A 13,596-nucleotide genomic window follows, 5' to 3' on the forward strand; every position below is an offset into this window, starting at 1 on the left:
TTCGCTCTGCACATGTGTCTTTTATAACAATAAAAAATTATATTTGGACTCTAAAGTCTTTTCTGTTTTATAAGTATATGAACTTCCACGACAGCTGTGAGCAGCAGAGGAAGTAGTGCAGCCAGTGCAGCAACAGCACTCCAAGCCAACCAGGAGCCATATTTTTGTAAACACGTGCACTACCTGGACTGCGATGGGAACCCTCATGTCAGCGTGAGGTGAGTCATGTCCAAAGCAAAATCCAATGGGAATTTGCCCTTACTCTGTGTTTCCATATAGCTTCAGTAAAAGCACAAAATGTATGTCCATTGTCTGAAGTTAGATGGAATAAGTATCGTGACTGTTTCGGGAAATGGTTAGATTTAGACGGGGAGAGTGGTGACATCACCAGATCACAGTATCACAATCATGCTGGCATTGACATCTTCAAAATTTCACCGAGTGCTGGTAATGATCTGACATATTACATTCGGTTTACAGATTAAAATCGACTGCTTGTGAGTCAGAAAGTATGCAGAGAAGTCCTAGAGGTAGCTGCAGAGATATCTGCCTTGACAGATGCATCTGTCAGAAAACCCCATTCCCTTGCTGTCACCCAAAAGAGTCTGCGGTTAAAATCTGCACTGCCATTGTCTTCTAAATGTCATATCCTCCCACGTATTTGCATTTTTGCAAAAAAGAATCATGGTACAAGAGTCAACACCACAGACCAAAGTGTGGCCCATTAGTTCAAGCTGAAACAGTCACAGCAGGTAAGCCATGAGTTTAAAATGTAGATGAAAAACTAACAGTTTCTTCCATCCATTATAGGTAGTTTGTGCTGAGAGTAATGAATTTTCCTCCCAGGTACATGTTGTCTCATATTATATTTCAGGACATCTAATTGAGGCTGCTAAAATGAAGGATGAAAGCATCTTGATCCATACCAGAAGGTCCGACTGTGTGACCTCAGAAGTATGTTATCAAAAATTGTGTTTTGTGCAACAAACGAGATTTCTGAACAAGGAGAGAAAGAAGCCTACAGTGCACAAGGATCTCCAAGTGACAGGTTGGTTTTCAAATGACAATATTTCTTTGAAGGGTTCAACTCTCTGGACGCATATTTAACATGTGAATCTGTATCAAGAGATTTTAGTATGATTCGAGTTACTGACTCTGACAGTATGATTCAACATGACAATTGAATCATTTCTCTATTCTCAATACCACCTTTTATGAAGAAGCATATAGAGCATTCTGCCAAGATATGATACAGCCAAGAATCATTAACAAATGAAGACGTTTTCCATCTGACGAAACATGTTGATATATTCACTAAAATGGTGAAAAAATATCGTGGAGTGTTATTATCAAGGGTAAGGTGAGTAGAGACCGAGTCTGTTTGCTGAAGTCAATATACGATTCTGCTAAGTTGGAAGTTATGTATCTGATCACCACCTTGATTTGAAATCAGTCTGCAGATTTTCCTGGTTACCAAGTGGAAATTGTCAAACATTGACTCTTGAATGTAATAAACTGTCATGTAGTTTTGTATTTTGTTATTTCCAGGAATGATAATATCAAATTTTTGCAAGTGCAGCAATTTCCACAGTTGATTTTTCATCAACCATCACACTGGAATATACTGGATCACTGTTGTTGTTTACTGACACTTTGACAGCAACAACCTTGGTCAATCAACTCCCATCTGAAACATCTGACAGTACTGAGTCTGAGAGGAGTGCTGCTGAAGTGAGTGGCACTGACATTTACGTCAAACGTTCAAATTCTTCATCCACCCGACCAACCCACCAAGCCAATGAAGCACAAATATCAGGTGGGCAGACCAACACTGATACTGTCTGCATTGTTTATAATGCCGGTATGTTCATACACAGAAATGAATGTCTCTCTTGGACTTCAGTGCCCTTGGCCATGATTAGCATCTGACCATTATCTGTCTGCCGTTAAGCAGATGGTACCTGTGGCTATATATAACTGCTTAACACGGGTCATTGGGGTTAGTGATGAACCAACCCTCAAATATCTTGTCCACTTATCTGAGGATGTGGAGCTGACAATATTATCACTCTGCCAGCTGGACATTATTCTCCTTGCATCCAAAGAATTTTTTTTTTAAAACTCCAAAGTCACTCTGGGCATGACGATTCGTCATTTGACAGGGTCTTCCCTGTTATTGAACTTGATCAGCAAACCTGGTCACTGTTCATCATGGGAAACTGTTGTCCATCATGAGAGCAGCATAGCCAAACTTTATATCTACCAGTCTGTAAATTCCATTCCCGCTGGCTTCTCCAAGGGTGTGGATACAGTTATTGTGTGGGATAACAGATTTTGGTCAGGAAACACAAACTGGAAAAGGAACTACCTACCCACCACACAAATGTGTTAATGGTTCAAAATGCTCAGAGGGAGGTAGATGTTGGGAATTACTGCTTTGTGATCATTTGTGTGAAAAAAAGCAGTCGTGCTCTAAAAAGCCGCCAAATGAGTAATATTGAATATTACAATATTACACTCGGAAGGAACGACATGGACCTCAGAATTTAGGATTCCTCTCGGGTAGTGCTAGCAAAAGAGATAATTATGAAGCGATTATGAAAGGCATGGTCCCATCTGAAATGGCATATATTTACTGTGGTTTTGGAGACAAGGAGCTACACTTCATTCTGGGATGGATGGGATTTCACACCACACTTCAGGCTGATAAGATGCTGAACAAACCTGTTCTTCATTACCTACCTGTTGTAGATGCATCGCCAACAGAAATAGCCACAATTGATACCATGATGAAGATAAGCTTGGTTATGGCTGATGCTCTGAATTTGGATCACATGGTTAATGTTTGTTGCCAGGCTATTTCTACAAAGGTTCAAGAAATTCAGTGGAGTGATAATTAATTGATGACAATGTTAGCAGTGAGAATGGGTGAGTTTCATAAATGCATGGCACTTCTATGCCTGGTGTTGGCTTAATGGATAGGGTGGTGGGCTTGGGATCCTTGGATCCTGAGTTGAAATTACACTTGGCTGTTGAATTAATACCAGGTCGGGTTGACTCTGCCTGTCATCCTTCCGAGGTCGGCAAAATAAGTGCAAGCTTGCTGGTATCCTGTGTCGGGGTGGCGACCCATCCAGGATTGTGCCCAATAGCCAAGGAGACCGCTTAGGCAACGCCAACACTTTGCACAGAGTATGGTCCCAATGGATGGATGGATGGCACTTCTGACAGTAATTGAAAAACGCTTCAGTGATGCTGGTCTTAAGGACAGGGTTGTTGAAGCAGAGGTAATAACCAAAAGGTCAATGAACTGTTTCATTTCAGGTCATTATTACAATCGATCCATCTGGTGCCATAAGCTCCTCTCAGAATGTCTCCATCGACTCAAGTTCCAGAAGTTTCTTGACTAACTGAGTGATGAAGAAGGAACTTGTGTTGTTGGCATTATCAGTAACTGCTACTCATCATTCCTGTCTGGCTCATGCAACATTAGCGCTGACCTCGTTGCAATCCTGTCTATGCATGACAAATTTGTTGAAGAGCAAAGAAAGGCTAATCGCACTTTTGATTTCTGAAAATCCTATCTGGAGATGGGGAACATGTTGCTCCTTTTCATTTGAGCTGTGATGTAACCAAGTTTGAATGTAAAATGTATATTTATGTTCCGTGCATGTCTTGCCTCATGCATATTCATGTTTTGACTCATGCATATTTATGCTCCACCCATGTGTTACATCATCTTCGTTGGAAAGGGGCAAGGGTGGCTCTTCAATGTCTGGTGGGACGGTGGTTGTATGTGGAGAAAGCGCGGTTTTTACCATCCCATTTGGAGCGTTTTAAAATAAAGTAAAAGTGATTTAAACCTCAAAGTGTTGCTAAACTGCCTGGAGCATTTTTTATTCAATGAATCAGGACATGTAGCCTACACCGTTCCAGGATACGAGCCTCTCGCAAATCAAACTGGGAGCTCCATGTCGTTGCAACCAGATCTGTGTTGCCTTGATTTTTTTCTCCGGAAGACCATGTAAATTATGCCCGATATTTGATGGCATACTGGGTTCAAATGATTGGTCTTCACAAAATCTATCCGCACTGCTATACTGAACTACATGAACGTGGACACTGGACGGCCAAGCGACAAGATCAGCATGGTTTTGCATCAATAGCTACCAGGCTATTGAACAAACTGTCAATCGTGATTCCAAAACATCAATGGGAATCATCAACTTCAGCCTTAATAGGGCAGCCATTCATCGCTGGATCCCTTCCTAGAATGAATGTGTGGTGATCAACAGACAATAAAATATTCTCCATGGGGAGTCCCTCCTATGTTTAAAGTTTCACATCGATTGGACAAGCAGTTGCAGAGAACCATTTTAAAAGCGAAATTATATAGATGCAGGGACACACACACTTGTACAGCATCGGCTATTCCTGAAATATAATATAATTTAAAGGATTGCTGTAAATGATGTTAATTTCACAACATCCTATATTCAACTTCATTTAAATTGTAAACCTCAAAACGTATGTTCTCTTAGCTATAGTAAGAACCTTAACCCATAAGCAATTGAATGGTTTCCCGACCACATGGATTATCAACTGGGTTCCGTTCTTCCACAAACACACTGGAATAGTCTTGCATCCCCTTCGGGGCGAAACTCACAACAGTACCAATACCCAATTATGCTCAGGTAAATTAATTAAAATATTTAAATTATCCACTGTAAATGAAACAATTGTTATGTGTACTGTAAGCAAGCATAAATTAAAATATATAAACTAACCCCCAGGAAGAAAATTGAACAGATATTGATGTTTTATAATGCAAAATGCATTTTATAGCGGTTTCTGGTTGGATGTGATGTGGTGAAGGAGAGAGGAGAGAGGGAGGAGAGAGGAGGGAGATTACGGAGAGAGGGGGAGAGGGAGGAGAGAGAGAGGGGACGGAGGTGGGACAGAGTGAGGAGAGGGAGGCAGGACTGAGGAGGTGGGAGCTTGGGCCAAAACATTGTTGCCTATAAATGCAATAACTGCAATAAAGTAGAACGTGAGTTTTTGATCGATTATCTTATTGCATGGATGTACAATCATCAAAATCTCAAATAATAAGTGTGTGTGTGTGTGTGTGTGTGTGTGTGTGTGTGTGTGTGTGTGTGTGTGTGTGTGTGTGTGTGTGTGTGTGTGTGTGTGTGTGTGTCCTACACAACTTCAAAAACATGAAACCAAGTGGCCTGAAACTTCCAAGGGTATTTGGAGAAGAAAAACTTCAGCAGTTGGAGGAGGAGGAAGTGCTCACCAGGAGCATGCATGAAAACTGGGTATTTGGATAAATTTAAACACCCCTTTTGAAGATAATTTATCACAAAAGAAAGGCTTACAAAGATAGCGTCATGCAATCTTGGTCAGCCTGCCATCACCTTTGGCAGGGGTCTTAAGCCGCCATTTTGTTTCGGCTTGCTCAACAATGCCTTGACTTGGAATAGGCCACAACGATTTCTGTCAGATACAGTGCTCAAAATGTATTTTTTTCACTTTCCTCACTCATATCATCGAATGCCTGATCTTCATACCTAATAATCGGCGTATACTGTATATCGCTTTTGTAGGTGCTATAGTGGCACCCCACGAAGACCAAGAATCCTCCAGAGGACATCCCGATTCACTGAATCGAACGCTTTACAGAGATCAACATAGGCTGCAAGCAGCCCCTGCCGAAACTCTCGTCTGCGTTCGGTGAGGACACGAAGTGCAAGGATACGGTCAATCGAATGCCTGATCTTCATACCTAATAATCGGCGTATACTGTATATCACTTTTGTAGGTGCTATAGTTGTCAAATTAGGAGCTTGGAGCGATTTCATGCATTATGTGATGCAATTTTCCACGTTGGACTGTTATGTACAAATTAAAGTGTGTAATCAAATTCTGTCTTCTCAGGTCAGGTATGGGAGCATGTGCCAGAACAGCGCGTTGCTGCGTCCACTTTCCGCCGGTACTCCAGGGGCCTCCATCTGGCCATCCCCCAGGCAGATGCCAGGCCCATCCCCATCTCCTTGAGATGATGGTCAACCTGTTGCAACCATGAGGCACGTGGTCGGCCCACTGGCCGCCTCCACTCATGAGACTCCCTCGCTGAGAGAATCTGGTGAGCAGGATCAGCGTCAGGAAAACGAGCCACATGTCCATACAGCCGCAACTGACGCTCACGGACTATGCAGGTAACAAATCTCATCCGAGTCTCTCTCAGCAACCGCTCGTTGGACACAAAATCCAACCAGCGATAGCCAAGGATTCTCCGAAGAGACCTGGTACCAAAGGAATTAAGTCTCCGTCTCAGATCCTTGGTCAGAGTCCAAGTCTCGCACCCATAGAGCAAGACTGGAAGTACCAAGGACCTGAAGACTCGGACTTTCATCCTCCCGCACAGGTACCGGCAGCGCCACACCCCATGATCCAGTGAATCCATGACTCCCCAGGCCCGACCCAGATGTCTATTGACCTCTGACTCGCAGCCAGCAGAGACATGAATATCACTGCCAAGGTAAGTGAAACTCTCCATGACCTCAACATCCTCACCACAAACAGACACAGACAGGACAGCAGCATCCAAGATGTCACCGAAAGCCTGGATCTTAGTTTTGACCCAAGAAACCCGTAATCCCAACGGCTCCAACCCCTCATTCAGCACCTCGAGGCCCCCAAGAGGATGTCTAAAGTCTCCGCAAAGATGACTGCATCATCTGCAAAATCAAGGTCCGAGATCTTGACATTCCCAAATGATGCACCGCAACTTGATCTCTCCGACATCCTCCCTAAAATCCAGTCCATACAAGTGCTGAAAAGTGTGGGGGCAAGTACACATCCCTGACGAACTCCAGTAACAACTGGAAATAAGTCAGAGATGGTACCACCACACTTCACAGCACTCTCAGTACCAGAGTAGAGTTCAGACATCAGATCGATCAGTTTTGGTGGCACCCCACGAAGACCAAGAATCCTCCAGAGGACATCCCGATTCACTGAATCGAACGCTTTACAGAGATCAACATAGGCTGCAAGCAGCCCCTGCCGAAACTCTCGTCTGCGTTCGGTGAGGACACGAAGTGCAAGGATACGGTCAATCGTTGACCTCTTTGGTGTAAAGCCTGACTGCTCTGGACGTTGGTGCTCAAGCAGATGGTGGCGAACCCTATCAAGTATTATCCGAGCAAAGACCTTGCCCGGCACTGAGAGCAGCGTCACCCCTCGGTAGTTGTTGCAGTCTTGGCGATCACCCTTCCCTTTCCAGAGAGGGACAACAAGGCCCCTCTTCCAGTCAGTTGGGATGATGCCTGTGTTCCAGGCAGAGCACAAAACTGCATGCAACGACACGAGTGCAGCATTTCCACCAGCCTTGAGAAGTTCGGCATGGATGCCACAGATCCCTGGAGCTTTGCCCCGTTTCAACTGGTTCACCGCAGCCCATGTTTCCACAAGCGAAGGTGGACCACAGTTGATTTGAGGGTCAGCAACAGGGATTGTAACACCCTTGACGTCCAACTCGACAGCTGGGGGATCAGCCTGGTACAACCGCTCAAAGTAACCGGCCCAGCAGGCCTTCACTTCAGACTCCTCTGTCAAGAGCCTACCACTCTCTGCTCGAACTGCAGTGCTCCGAGGGATGGGCTTGGATGAACGTAATGCGCGAATTCCCCTGTAAGCGGGACGAGAATCACCTGTCCACAGGTGATGCTCTACCCCCTCACAGATTCCTCGCACATAGGCCTCCTTGTCCACCCTCAGTGCACGTACAGTTTTACGCCTCAGCTCCCTGAACAGCTCAGCTCTGCCATTCAGCCTGGCCCTGCGACTCTGGTCAATGGTATCCAGTGTCCCTTGAGAGACAAAATTCTTCTTTGCCCTGCAGTGAGCTCCAAGACCGGCAACATCAAGGACGGTGGTCTTGAAGGCGCTCCACAACTCTTCAGGACCCCAGAAAGCACCCAGACCCCCCAAGTGTCCACTCAGCCTGTTCGCAAACTCCTCAGCTACTCTCTCATCCCTGAGCTTGGCAACATCCAGCCTAGGCTGGGATGGTACCATTTTCCAGGATTTAAGGTGCAGCTTTAGAGTTGCTACAACAAGCCTGTGGTCAGTATTGAGGAACTGAGCACTCCGGTAGACCCTGCAGTTCTGGATCATCCTCCAGCGACCGTCAATGAGGACATGGTCAATCTCCTTTGCCACACCGCCAGCGTTGGAATACCAAGTCCAGCGATGAGCTTGTGGGCGTTGAAACCATGAACCAGCCACCCTAAGTCCATGACTTCTTGCAAAGTCAAGGAACTTAGTGCTATTCTGGTTCATAGTTCCTGACCCATGGGGACCAACACACACCTCATAACCATCCCTATCAGTTCCAGTCGATGCATTGAAATCCCCCAAGACGAGAAGTGTATCTCGTCTGGGGCACTGATCAACCACAGACTCGAGTGTGGCGTAGAATGCATCCTTCACGGTGAGATCACTCACCTCAGTCGGAGCATAAACAGAGACCAGGGAAATGACACCTAAGGAGTGACGAATCCTTAATCTCATAATACGCTCGGTGACCGGTGTTACCTCAATTATCATTGGGGTCAGCTTATTGGACACAGCTACAGCAACTCCTTGGGTATGGTAACCATCAGAGCGACCAGACCAATAGCAGGTGTAACCACCCACCATTATCTCGCCGCAATCCGGTCTCCGAACCTCAGAGAGAGCTGCAATCCCGATGTCCAAACGCTTGAGCTCAGATGATAACAGAGACAGGTGATCATCCTCTCTTAGGGATAGGACATTCCAGGCACCCACCCGAAGGGACCGCCTCAGGTTAACCCAAGGAGACCGCCGTCTGGTGGACGACACCTCAGCACCACTCCGACACACTCTCCCGCAATCTGACCCAGGGATGTTACCCCGTGGTTTCCCTCCTATCATCAAAGATTGGGGGTCCCGAAGGCTTTGCCCCAATCTCTTCATCCGGTGAGCTGCCCTGCGAAGGGAAGCTGCACAGGAGGTACTCCCACGGAGTGGGTTTTCAGATTTTTTTGCGTTTTTGCATTTTGCGGAATGAAGGGTTTTACGGTGGCCGGAGTGCAAATCCTGCCACCAACCTCCTAATAAGAAGTGACCCAACTGAAGGAGGACGTCCGCAGACACAGTTGGGCACTAGATATGGATGGCCGTTGGCTCACAAGGAGCTCCTCCGCCCTTTGACAGGTTTTGTTTTTAATCCTGCTGGGTGTCCATATCCAAACACCCTCCTCACCAGAAAACCTGGTGGGGGAGACGGTTTAGTCGCCGACAACCCGACCATGGAACAGGTTAGTACAGGTTTACATGGTACCTGTAGCAGGTCACAGATCGAGCCTGACCTGACCTGACTTCGTGGACTAAATAAGTGTCGAAATCTGGAGTGAAATCTGAAATTTTAAAGAAATTAGCAATTCTGAGAACTAAGCATACTTATGTTTAACAAGGCTGTGATCCCTCCTTCTCCATTGTGTTACGTGGTGGGGAGGGCAGAGTTTGGGGGGGGGGGGGGTTCAGAGCTAGACTGTGGTAAGTGGAGTATGTTCTGTGTGTTTTGAATAGCTTACATTGCCATGTAACAGGGACGGATCAGAGCAAGTCGTTTTTACATGTGACGCTGAGGAGGCAGCATATGTAATATATGGACAGGGTAGACAGATTAATTATGTATGCAGAAATACCTCTTCTTTGCACGTGGGGATTGGTGAGGACTTCCCATCACAGAGGCACACGTGTCACGGGTGTGCAATGAGGCTGATTACGATCTATCTGGCTGGCCAGTGTGAGCCAGCCGTGGCGACCGTGTGCTGTTGAGCTGGAAGTGGCAATGAAGATTTATTTTGATTAGGGGTGTCCCTGTGGACATCCAAGAGATGGACTCCACCCAGAAAGAAGTAAAGAACTGCAATCCACCAAAGAGGGACAGAGGGTCGTGTGGAAGGAGGCCGAGCAAGTGGCCCATGGAGGAGCTTGTGAGGCAGAGAATATTGTGGCTCGCTCTGCAGAAGTTTTGGGTAGACCCAAGCTGGTATCACCTGCTTTTGAAGAGGAGAAGAAAGACATCAGCAGTTGCAGGCGGAAGAAGAAGTTCCCACCAGGAGGCCTTATTGCGGAAAAGGACAACAACGACCACGTGCTCTGTTTGAAGGCAGACTCATCGCTGGCCCTGCTCGTGGCTGTGTTACTGCGTCTTTCGACACAATCGTTATTGGCTCTCACCTCACTCTTGATTTCCAAAGTGGACTGCATTAATTTCTGCATCCACCGTGCAGATTGTCGAGACAAAGGGAAGTCCTGCTTGCATTATTGTCTTGTTGTACGAGTGTGATCTCTCATGCCCAGTGAGTTAGGTTTTACGTTTTACGTCTCTTTCTTGTCTATACAGTGCCTCCAGAAAGTATTCACACCCCTTGACTTTTTCACATTTTGTTTTTATTACAGACTGAATTTAAAATGGCTTAAATTAAAAAAAAATTCTCACTGATCTACACAAAATACCCCACCTTACTATAATTCACCGTCTGTCTGTTCCCAGGTACTGCAAAAACTGCTGAACCGATCGTAACCATTTTTTGGGTGTGTAATCCTGGGACCCCTTGGTGTAAAATAGGCATAAATATAATAACCTGAACCCCTAGGCTCCCGTAGGGAGCGGGTGCTTCTAGTAATGACAAAGTGAAAACATGTTTTTATAATTTTTACAAATCAATTAAAAACGAAAAGCTGAAATGTCTTTTGTGTCATTAAGTATTCAACACCTTTTCTGTGACACTCCAAATTGAGCTCATATGCATCCAATTTCCTTTGATCATCCTTGAGATGTCTCTTACAACTTGATTGGAGTCCACCTGTGGACAATTCAATTGATTGGACATGATTTAGAAATAAACACAATGTCCTGCAGTGCTTATAGAAAGTCGACACCGACTTTCAAAATTTTCACCTTTTGTTGTCTTATAGATCAGATCAGGTCAGGTAAAGGAGCATGCGCCAGAGCAGCACGTCGCGTTCCAGAGAAAGAATGTTTTCATTATGGCCTGGAATTAAATTTGTTGTCTTATAAAGAATGCTGCCTTATAGACTGGAATTATATTGCATTATATCAGACTTTTTCCACCTTTATTTACACATCGTATACCACAACTTCCAAGTGAAAAACAAATTCTTCAAATGTCAGAAATTAATAAAAAATACAAACCGAGAATATCTTGGTTGGATAAGTGTCGACCCCCCTGAGTTAATACTTGGTGGAAGCACCTTTGACAGCAATTACAGATGTTAATCTGTTGGAAAAGGTCTCTACCAACTTTGCACACCTTGATTGGGCAATATTTGTCCATTCTTCTGTACAAGACTGGTCAAACTCAGTGTAGTTGTGTGGGGAGCATTGATGGACAACAATCTTCAAATCATGCCACAGATTTTCGATTGTACAGTAGACTAGGCGTAAGTCGGCAGCGTGTAACTCGTCACTTCGCCTAAGTCGGCAGCGTCAAAAAGTCCCGAATTTATCTAATGTTAAATCGACTTACAGACTTTGAATAAAGTCTGTAAGTCGTCATCTCTAAGTCGTCACTTTGTCTAAGTCGTCAGATGTTGTCCGTTACCGCGTAATGGAAACTCAAGTAAATTACCACGCCTAACTCGTCACACGGAACTGCTGCCTCGTGAGAATCCCGATTTCATGGAATTGTGATGCACGGGCTATTTATAACTGCGCTGCGTTCAGCTCAGTCAGCGCGCCGTCGCACATGCATCTGAAGAGGTAGACAGGCTGCACAATGCAGTCTCTGGCGAAGGAGTAAAGGATCGATCGAGCTTAGTGTTGAAGTCCGATCATGGTTTTATATTGGCTTGTTTTGTACATCACCACACTCACTTTCATATCGGTATTGAGTGGTCGTCATCACGATGACTGTGTGTCATGTAAATTGTTGATGGTATATGAGTTTTCATTCCATATGAAAACTCATTCTACATTCATTCCAATGAATGAATTCTAACAGCCATTCATTCCACATTTGTCGATGGTCATATACCATCACCGATGATATACGAGTTGTCATACAGTTGTTCATTATCTTTACTTTTGATAAAGTGATTCATGAATTCCATCTTTGCTTGATCACTTTCCAACTAACCAATGAACCCCCACCAATGCCCCGAGGATTGTGTTTCCCTTTTGGTACAATAGCCGGCTTAGAGATTGTTGCGCCCTCTCACACGTACGTGTCCAGGCCACGCGCAACTTCATCCTTCACCCCACCGTCATCATGAATGTTCGCATACGCGTAAGTCGTCACATGTCTAAGTCGTCACTTTTTTCTCGGTCCCGATGGTGACGACTTAAGCGTAGTCTACTGTATTTTGGTTGGGGTTCTGACTGGGCCACTCAAGGATATGTATATGTATACAGTAATATATATATATATATATATATATATATATATATATATATATATATATATATATAGATATATATATAGATATATATATAGATATATATATATATATATATATATATATATATATATATATATATATATATATATATATATATATATATATATATATATATATAGATATATATAGATATATATAGATATATATAGATATATATATATATATAGATATATATAGATATATATATATATATAGATATATATAGATATATATAGATATATATATATATATATAGATATATATAGATATATATATATATATATATATATATATAGATATATATATATATAGATATATATATATATATATAGATATATATATATATATATATATATATATATATATATATATATATATATATATATGATTTTGTTCCTAAACCACTCGAGTGTAGCTGTGACTGTGTGCTTTGGGTCATTGTCATGCTAAAAGGTGAATCTCTGTCCCAATTTCAGCTTTTTTGGAGAGGGCAGCAGGTTTTCCTCAAGGATTTTTCTGCATCCATTTTCCCTTCTATCCCGACAAGTGCCCCAGTCCCTGCTGCTGAGAACCATCCTGATAACATGATGGCACCACCACCATGCTTCACAGAAGGGATGGTGTTCTTTGGGTGATGTGCTGTGTTGGGTTTGCACTCAAAGTAATGTTTTGCATTTCGGCCAAAAGGTTCCATCTTGGTTTCGTCAGGTCACAAAACTTTTTGCCACATGGCTTCAGAATCTCAGGAGTGGTTTTTTTTGCATACCTCAAATGGGATTCAAGGTGGGCTTTTTTGAGTAATAGCTTCCTTCTTGCAACCTTGCCATATAGGCCAGACTTGTGCAGTGCTTGGGATATTGTTGCCACATGCACACAGCAACCCGTATTTGAAATAAAGGCATGTAGCTCTTTCAACATTGCCATTGGCCTCTTGGTAACGATGTGATCAGTCTCCTCCTTGCTTGGTAATCCAGTTTGGAGAGACGGCCTGATATAGGCAGGGTCTTGTTGGTACCATTCGCCTTACATTTCTTAATGATTGCCTTGACTGTGTTCTAAGGGATATTCAAGGCCTTTGAAATGTTTTTATACCCA

At 43.8% G+C, this 13,596-nt stretch overlaps 1 protein-coding gene and 1 pseudogene across 1 annotated transcript in view; one reads left to right on the top strand and one right to left on the bottom strand.

The window, feature by feature from the left end:
* LOC147009960 (uncharacterized) overlaps window positions 1-13,596 on the bottom strand; it is a 147,353-nt gene that overhangs the window by 86,815 nt on the left and 46,942 nt on the right.
* Window positions 13-10,387, top strand: LOC147009963 (uncharacterized; annotated as a pseudogene).

The sequence above is a fragment of the Eptatretus burgeri genome, chromosome 17 (genome assembly GCF_056783735.1).
Source record: "Eptatretus burgeri isolate ZD-2024b chromosome 17, Ebu_testis_v1, whole genome shotgun sequence".
Lineage (NCBI taxonomy): Eukaryota > Metazoa > Chordata > Myxini > Myxiniformes > Myxinidae > Eptatretus > Eptatretus burgeri.